Here is a 9,925-nt window from a genome sequence, read left to right on the forward strand (position 1 = left end):
CAGAGAGCCAAAATAATTGATCCACTTAATATGTGAAACGGGTGACTTGTAATGGCATCTTCATCAGCACTGGAAGTCCACAGTTTCAGCTTAGAAAGTGATTTCTTTTTGCATCCCATAAAGAGCCCCCGAAAATGAAGTACTTTCACAAGAGCCCCTGGAACCAGGCACTCCCATTGCTCTGCAATGGAGCATTAACTCCAAATCCCAGGTTCCCTTTTCTGCTCTTCCTTTGGCCTGAGAATTACTGAAATCCTCTTTTCTGGATGGTCCTTCAGTTGTGACAGAGGTTGGATCGGATGTACTTTCTGCATTGCGCAGGGGATGGAAAAGAGGTATCAATCTCCAAGCACAGACCCAAACCCTCATCTTCTCATCCCCCTGTCCAGTCTCCTAGTCACCACACAAGCATCATGTCCCTTGTCTCTCAGAACTCCTATTATCCTCCTGTAGACATGGACAAGCTTCAAGAGAAGACTGAAGGTCTCTCTTACCTCCCCAGCCTTGCTCTGGAGCAGCTCACAGCGACATTTTCTTAAGACGTGGTAAAAATCATCTGGTTTCCCCGGCACCTGTATTTTCTACTTCCCAGGCTGGAATTATACGGCAAACATTTTCTCTCTTGTACATTTGATTGAATGCAAAATCTAAGAGCTCAGCACTATGATGGTATAAGAAGAAGAAGGCTGACAAATGCTAGAGGAAAGAGGCCCTGAAAAAGTGGGAAGGAGCTGCTAAGACCAACAAGAGCATGAGTTCACTTCCTCTGTGCCCGTCCTCTTGTGACATAGGTCTAGCCCATGAGGTACAAATGGCTTGTTCTTCCAAACACGGGCACCTACTGCTACCTAAAACATGCTTGAGATATCTATGTGCTATTTTGCAACTCTTCTTCTGTGTCTTTGAAGACTTCACTCCCAGTAAAAACTTTGGTTTTGAGGTCATTACCTTTTCCATTTTTGGCAATGTTTCTAGGCAGAAAAAAACATCCCAAGGATTCATCTCATTTGATGTTTAAATAAAGAAAAAATAAACGACTTTAAATGAGAATCTTCTCAACTATGTTAGACCTCTAACTTGAAGATGGAGTCTATAATTCACTGGAAGAACACATACCTGGAGACTAACCTTTTGGGAGCTAAAGTTAGGTGAAATTAGACCTATCCCAAATTACTCTGCACCATGCCTTGGGATATCAGTTCATGCACAAAGAATTTAGTTTTATAACCCCAGGTTTGGTTTTCCAAGGTTGATGAAAACCTATGGACGTCTATATAACTTATCCATATTTTGTTTTCTTCCTCAGAATGAACTGGAGACTCCTGGAAGATGTGTTAACATACATTGCTACTGTAGAGACATTTATCTCCAGCAACAATTTAAAAGTACAGTCTAATGCAAGAAATATATACTCTAATTCATTCCTAAAGCAAAAAATTAGGCAGATCATTCTCTATACTGCTCAGATTTAAATATCCGGCCTGAACCCAATGTATTGCAAATCTTTATGGTTGTGACATTATAATATGGTATCTCATCAGCTTTTAAATGAAGCTGTATTACAGCACTACAAGAGTTTTGTTAGATTGAATTAATGTTGCATTAGGACCCATTCAATAAGTCAAATGGCATTACTCACTCATATAGCATTCTTGGCAAGACTCAAAAAACATTTTTAATGCTTAGGAATTAGAAGACAGAGCCAGACGGTGATCTGATGTTTAAAACAGGACTAGGCACCTTATTTCAGAATTGCAGCAGACAAAAAAGAAAAAAAAAAAATCATTAGGTTCTTAAGCCTAAAGGCACCTACTTTTGATAAATGTTTCTACATACCCCTGCATCCTGACCAGAGTAGAGAAATTTAGCCTTTTCCTCATGCGTTACTGTGAAAAATAACTTGTGAAACCACAACTATTCTTCAAACAATGCTGAGGAAAACATCTGAAACCGATCTGTTCATCGAAAATGAACCTGAAGTATTTTAAAGATGCGTGTGGGACCTGCACAGCCTGGTGCTGGCAGGGAGGGAGGGACTGTCCCTTTCTGTCCCTGGCTGGAGAGGCCCCAGCAGTGTTTCCTTCTTCCCTTTCTCTGAGCAGCGCAAAGGCATCAATTCACATGAGCAAATCCATGGTTACCCCTGCTCAGCATTCAGACGATGACACTTGGCTTGCCTTTCTCATGGCAACAAGCACCTTCAAATACATTCAGCTCCTTGGCTGTCCATCTCTCAATGAGTCTTCAGGTGGCTCTTGGATATGCGTTAAAAAAAGTGAAAAATCCCGCATGCTATGGTTTAATTTTTATGCCGATGATGACTGTAGCTGTTTACTTTTTAAACAAATGCCTGATAAACACTGCAATGGGCTGAGTGCACAGCCAAAAAAAGACCACAGGAAATCTCTTTGACAGCCAAGAAGGCAGAATTGTTAACACGGGTCTGTGTTACAGTAAAGAAAAAAAAATCCCAAACTAACAACAACAAAAAAACACACGTTGATAGACCTCAAGTAGAAAAGTTGACGTTACCAAAAAAAAAAAAATCACAAATGGTTGGTTTCTAAGAAAAGACATCTATTAATAGCAGAGGCATAAATAACTCTTTCCATTTTATCTGAAGAATTATTGTGGCTTTTCACCCCAGTTGTTTTTTTTTTTTCCAACAGAAGTAAAGAAGACTCTGTAATACCAAGCAAATAAACCACCCTAATATAAAATACTCACTGGAGATAAGAAAGCACACTAGGTTATTTATTGCTATATTTTTATATTTTGTTTCAGTTCTCCTCTGATCCGTGTTAACACAGGCATTAAACTGACAGCTTAGGGTCACAATACGTACTACAATACTGAAAGCCAGTCATGTACAAGGGAATATCAAATTATTCATTTAGAGTGAGTTACAAGTTTTGGTTAATGCAGTTCTCTGGGGTCTAGATCCACCCATAAAGATAAAATGTTTACTGGCTTTTTAAAAAGCAAGTAGATAGGGAAGCTGTGCATACTCCTGTTTTTTAAGGGAGAAACATCTGCAGCAGACACCAGGGCTGATTCTCCTCCCAGTTATGGTGGTGTAACAAGAGTTGCTTCACAGACGGCAGAGGAATTTCAGCAGTAAATGAAAAAAGAATAAGGCTCATTGTGCTTTTAATTTTGTTTCATGTAGGCAAGAGGGGAGAAAATTGATTTTAGTCCCAGCCTTTTTTTTCTCATACATGTCACTGATGCATTTTCAACCCTTGGAGAATTGGTGAATGTGAGAATACAGGCTCTAATACAAAACACTTGGCCTGTTTTCAGTTCCTAACACATACTCCAGAGTTCATGTTATGGTTATCAGAAAGAATCTATGAAAAATGAAGCTGCACACAACTGCAGACCATCAGCGTGGCTTAACCCCGTCAGGCAGGGATGAAGCAGGAAGTGCTTTGTGACACTGACTGGCAGAAATACAAACTGATGAAGAAAACACGCGGCAGGAAAGAGAGTCTTAGACGGTGAGTTAGAGCCGAGGACATTAACTACAACTATACTCTGCCAGGGCCAAGATCAGAGGAGCCTGACATACTTGTTAAAGGTTTCATCAAAAGGATTAGTTCCAGCAGCTTTTTTTAACCTTTCCTACAACACAATTTACCCAAAGGTGGCCGAGGGCAACAGGGGCTGCCCTGTGAGATAACATTTTTAATTGTACAAATGCCATTCTTGATGTCATAATCCCGAGGTTAATGCAGTTGCAGGTCCCGAACAGATGTGCCATAGGCTGCCCGTCGCATGGAGAGGTGGCCACGCTGACAATTAAAATAGCCACAGTTCAGTGACAAATCAAGCAACTGCCATGGTTGTTTTCCCACATTTCACCCACATACTTTTGCACTTTCTTAAAGGTTCTTAGCCCCTATGTAAAGCAAACAAATAAACAAAAAAAACCCCCCATTATTACCAAGGATCAACAGTCAAGTATAGCCACTGCCTGATGAGGCAGCTCAGGGACATGGCAAAGCGGTCTGTGAATGAAGGAAAGGAAAAGGGGAAGAGCCCAGAAAACATCTGGATACCACTACGCTAAATCTTACACCTTGTTGTACTTTGGCAGCACTGATTAATAAGATGTATGTTTTAAAAAGAGAACCTTGACATCCTCTGTTAAATTCAAATGCACTTGCTAGATTTTTAGCAGGCATCATATTTTCCACATGGGGAGAATTCGTCAATGGGTTTGCAGATGACGTACACTCCTCTTCTTAAGAAGAAAACATTTCTTAGAAGAGATGTTCACACCACACAGTTCAAAGAGTAGAGTTTTCATCACTTTTAAACAAAGCGAATAGTTTGCTCCATGTGCTAAGCTGTCGCCTAAACTACCAGTTCCCAAGCAGGGAAGCATACCTCATTGGTGTGACTCGAGCGTGCAAGGGTTGCAGTTCAGTTAAGCAAATGAACCGAATCTGGGCAAGTTTCATGTGAGGCCAGCTTGATTATTTCTGCACCACACTTTCAAAATCTGCAGCGTGGGACAGAGTAGTTCAGAGGTGTTCATGTGGGGGTGGGAATGGGCAAAAAGCAGCAGGCGAGGACACTGGGAGGGGGCAGAGCAGTTTTAAGAAAGGTTATTTCATTTTGGGGGCCAGAATTTCTGTTGGGTGTCGCTAGGAGGTGCACCAAGTTGAGTCACTCCTACAGGCTTTAGAAAGGCTGGGAGAAAAACACTGGTCATACCACAGCTTCGTATGTTATCTGCATTGCCTACAAAAGAGGAGTTGCTCCTCTCTGGTGCAGCAATTGTGATCCAGCATCTCCTGCTTTCAGACTGTGGTTATCAGAGGTAACTCCACACATCACAAGACTGAAAGGTATCTCACCATGGATCCACATCTCTCTGTTAACAGCCATAATCTTCTATCATAGATTGCGGAGATGAGTTAAAAGATCATGGGAGCAATCCTTTGATTATCAAGTGCACGGTTTACATTTTTGGTCTTCTATGTCTTTAAATCCTCTCTTGAACAATTTCAGTTCTCCATACCAGTCGGATCTTACAATCTTAGGTCATGCTCAGACTTCAGTAGTGTGGTACTAATGCAATTTATCTCTGCAAGAAGTACATTGTACAGAAACATCTCTCTATACAACTACACACTCATTAGGGCTGAAATTTCCCCACAAATCCTTTCTTGATCCGCTCTTCACTCGTGCACCTTGCAGCAATTGGCAAGGAAAGCTGTGCAGAAGATAGGCAGAAGGAGGGTCACTCTCCTTAAGATGAGAATAAGGAGAAGGGAAGGACTAGTTAGTGTGGTGGAGCCAAGTTACTTAACGTGAAAACTGATGGAATTGAGAGGGGAAGGGGTTATTTAAAATAGGAGTTTGGGAAAAACTAACAGGTGCTGGGGGGCACTCAGGTCAGATAAAGACATCTGCTAGAGATATCAAGAGCAGAAAGGTAACTCTGTGTCTGGGAGTAGAGGGTAGGATAAAAATGACAACTGAACAGGAAATGTGAAAGACTGGGACTCTAGAGGTACATCCTAGCAAAGAAACAGAGTGTCAGATGGCGGAGTAAAATACAAACAGACGCAGAAAAACTGTGAATACAGACACTTGTGAGGAGCCTGGGGGAAAAAAAAAAGAAAAAGGAAAAAAAAAAGAGAAAAAAAGAAACAGGTGCACTAGAAGGGCTGGCACAGAGGGACGATGATAACATAAAAGCATTTTTGAAACGCGCTGGAGTGGTAAATATTCAGGCAGTAATGCCCTGCCATTAGTCTTTAAAAGTGAATGAGACATCTTTTGAGAGGCTCTCTAGGTCCTATAAACACTAGAGACTTTACTCAAAGCTGCTAGTTGACCTATGTACTGCATTACACAGCAGATCTGATAGGATGTTCATAATGATTGTCTGACTAAAATATAGAAATGAACCATATAAAACATAATGAACCAGTATAAAACATAACAGATGGACAGATTGGCTTGCACAGATGAAGCAATTTGTATCAGCAGCTCTGTGAGATTTTAAGTCACTGAAAGCTGATCTTTTTCTTTTAACAAATGTGTGACTACATTTAGTCAGCTTATGGTAAAGCATCTTGCAACATATGTATTCATTCATTTAAAGAAGTGAGTGAAAAAAGAGTTAAAAAAATAAACTGCCAGGGCCTTTATGCAATATACTTTTGTTTAATACAAAGAACACAGAACCCTTTCAGTTAATTGCATGTTTGGTCCTCAATATCCTGTCTTCTGCAAGTAAATACTCCCACGCAAGAAATTCAAATAAGGTACTTCTGAGTGCAGAAGCTTTCAACCACTTGCAATTTATCTATCTAGGTTATTCCACGTGTTGGTGTTCATCTTTCTCATAATAAGACTTAAAAACAATATACCTGATGAACTTTAATAAAAGGCAATAAACAGAGCTAACAAAATAAATTGAAAGTAAACACATAGGACCAGTAGCATCTTATAACAGGATTTATGAAACAAGTCTCTCAGCAAAAATATTTGATCAGACTTTTGTTCCAAAACCATCTATAACTAGGACACACGCAAATTCACACTCCGTCTCCAAATTAACTGTTTTTTATGAAAGGTGAGCCCTGCTTAGCTCCCAGCTTCTCTGCAAGAAATGTTTGTAAGAGAGTGGTGATCCATTTCCACCAAGTCCATGGTAGAAGTCCCATTCGTGGTGGTGGTACAGGAGAAGGTGTCCACACAAACACTGCTGAGGTGTCCCAGACATCTTATTCGAGATGCAAGGGTTCCTCCTTTCCACAGGTGATTCTTGCTCTTTCCATTGCCTACAGGGGCAAAGCAACTGTGCTCCTAAACTTGGCTGCTTCTTGTGCTTTCTCTCTACAACTACCTCAAAGGAGACCGGAGCAAGGTGGAGATCAGTCTCTACTCCCAGGTAACAAGCAAGAGGACAAGAGGAAATGGCCTCAAGTTGTGCCAGGGCAGGAAAAGATTGCATATGAGGAAAAATTTCTTCACCAAAAGGGTTGTCAAGCATGGTAACAGGCTGCCTAGGGAAGTGATGGATTCACCATTCTTGGAGCTATTTAAAAGTGGTGTTTGGTGACATGGCTTAATAGTGAACTGGGCATTGTTAGGTTAACAGTTGGACTGAATGATCTTAAAGGTCTTTTCCAACCTGGATGATTCTATGATTCCATGTTTCAACGGTTTCAGATACACCTAGGCTCCAAGCTTTGAGTCTCTCAGGTTTTGAGTTTTGGGTGCTAAAAGCAAGGTCTAGAAAAGCTATGGGGTCTATTCCCTGTACAGTTAGAACTGGAACTACAGGATACGTGGAATGTTCATAACTCGGGCAGCAATACACAGTGAAGTGGGTCACTTCCCCAAGGCTGGCACAGGCTCACCAGGTGGGACTTGCTGTTTGGGAACTGGAGCCCCCACAGCCTGGAATTCATGACAGCTAGCACAAGTGAACTCAAAGTTGACCCTGGACTAAACTTCCTGTGGTCATAGAGAGCAACTACCAGGACATAGCCCTTGCAAAATTGCCTCACCACTGTTCTGTGTCACTTAGGCCAAATTTGAATTTTCAAATTGTCTGTTTAGGTGCCATGTCACACAACTCATGGTTTCTATGGTAAACTTTCTTCGTTACCTAAGTATCTTTCGCCTGAATGTGCCTACAATAGCCTACGTTTTGATGGTACCACGGAAGCTAGCATGTAATCCACAGCTAAAAACAGGCAATTCACAGTCTACACATTCCTCTGCCTGCAAAGGCCAGTCTGGGAGCTGGTTTTGTTCCACACCTTTCTACATCTCTGTAAACAAAGTAGGCACTGAAGTCTGAACCACATGGACCTGCATCCCTCCATGTTGAATTCATGGCCAAGAAGCCTCTCTTAGATGTCAGTTATTAAACCAGGGAATATTTCAACCCTGACTCCTATTTTCTGCTGGTCTTTACGAGAACAGATGCACCAAGGTAACCAGGTCCACCAGCTGTGTCGCTGCTGTGACCCCAATTAGCAGTGAGCATTTCTTTGCAACTTCAAAGTAGGTGTTTCACTTTCAGAAGTAGTGCCTAAACTACCGTGTCTCATAAGTATTTCCTAATAGTCAGCTAAGTTTTTCCAATCTGTACCAACTTCTGTGGATCTGCTTTCTGGCACTTCCTCTCCTCGTGGTTTGATTTCACTACTGGCAAAGACAGAGTCCTCTAATCTAATGTCAGCAGCCTCAAAGATGAATGTGTAATCTAAGATAGCACAGAAAGCCAGGCTGAATCCACATTTAAAAGGAACTGCTAGAAGAAACATGGTAAAATGAAATTGTGAAATACGGTACCAGTTAGAAAAGTTTCCCAGTTTCTACTCAACAACACTGAGAGGTTTTTGAAGGCTTTACCTAAATCCTCAACACCAAGTGAGTGTAAATCAGTCAGCCAGTTCCTGTGACTGTAGAGGCTGAATACATTATCTTCCAACTCAAGGCTATATAAGGCTTTCCAGTCCCAAACAATGAATATTAGAAAAGGCAAGAGCCTGTGCAACTCAGAGCCAAGCACTTATAATGTCTGAAGGAAAGCTAAAAATACATCCCCTTTCCAGATCAGCCCTTTCCTGATCCCAAACAAGGCAGGCAACAATTGCAGATGGTTATAGGGGATACAGTGGCAGGGATGCACAAACACGTGCACCATAAGACACAGCACTATCCCGTCGCTGCTTTCTCACCCTGCCTGCTACCTCCGTTCAGTGCATTTCTTACAATTATTTAGTTATTCCACATTCACTTTAAAAGATGTTTTACCAAGCTGGTAAATTCACATTGGAGAGGGCTGGGCTGCCTGGTTTCCAGGTTTGTGTCATGTAACTCAGTAACTCAAGTGGCTTTTCAGCAGTCCCTGTTGAGTAATGTAGTGCCTGTTCACACTTCTGTTATAATGCCTGTATTCACATGTTCTTAGCATGATGCAAAATTTCTTCCCAAATTGGGAGTCATCAGTTTGGCCATTTCGCAGCACTGTGTGAGACAGCCTCCTACTCTGAATTCCTGCTCACTGCAGGAAGACCTCAGTGCCCAGAGGTCAATGCTTGGAAAACCCTTCTGTAACTTTGCAGTAGGTCCTTCTTTCTTCAACTGATCTTATTTCTTTATACAAACTAAACCAAAGCTTGTTTAACCTCTTATTGACAAAGTTTTAGTGGTAGATTTCCATGGCCTCCTAGTCTAGTTTAGCATTGAGTCACCCTTTATGTCAGAAACACTTTTTACCAAGTTTAACTTGGAGCTAGAGAGACTTTAATCCTAGTGACCAACACTGAGATCACAAATTGAATTTTTAGCTGTGTGCTTCAAAAAAACACCCGTGGTTTTCAAGTTCGGACTTTTCAGGAGATCAGATAAAAAGGCTGTAGTGGCTTGACCCTGGCTGGAGGGTCGCTCCCCTCCTCAACTAGACAGGGCAGAGAAAATACAATAAAAGGGCTCAGGGGTTGAGATAAGGACAGGGAGACCACTCAGCAGTTACCATCTCGAGCAAAACAGACTCAACTTGGGGAAATTAATTCCATTTATTAACAATCAAATTAGAGAAGGGCAATGAAAAATAAAACCAGATCTTAAAAATAACAGCTTCCCTCCACCCCTGTTTTCTTTGGCTTAACTTTACTCACAATTTCTCTACCTCCTCCCCCCACTAAGTGGTGCAGAGGGATGGCAAATGGAGGTTGCGGTCGGTTCATTAGATGTTGTCCCTACAGCCCCTCCTTCCTCAGGAGGAGCACTCCTCTCTCCTTTCCTGCTTCATCATGGGGTCCCTCTCATGGGAGACCGTTCTTCACAAACTTTCTCCAGCATGAGTCCTTCTCATGACAGTTCTTGACAAACTGACCCAACATTGAGTCCTTTCCATGGGGTGCTGTCCTTCAGGAGCAGACTG

The sequence above is a fragment of the Apaloderma vittatum genome, unplaced genomic scaffold, assembly GCF_000703405.1.
Source record: "Apaloderma vittatum isolate BGI_N311 unplaced genomic scaffold, ASM70340v1 scaffold5634, whole genome shotgun sequence".
Classification (NCBI taxonomy): domain Eukaryota; kingdom Metazoa; phylum Chordata; class Aves; order Trogoniformes; family Trogonidae; genus Apaloderma; species Apaloderma vittatum.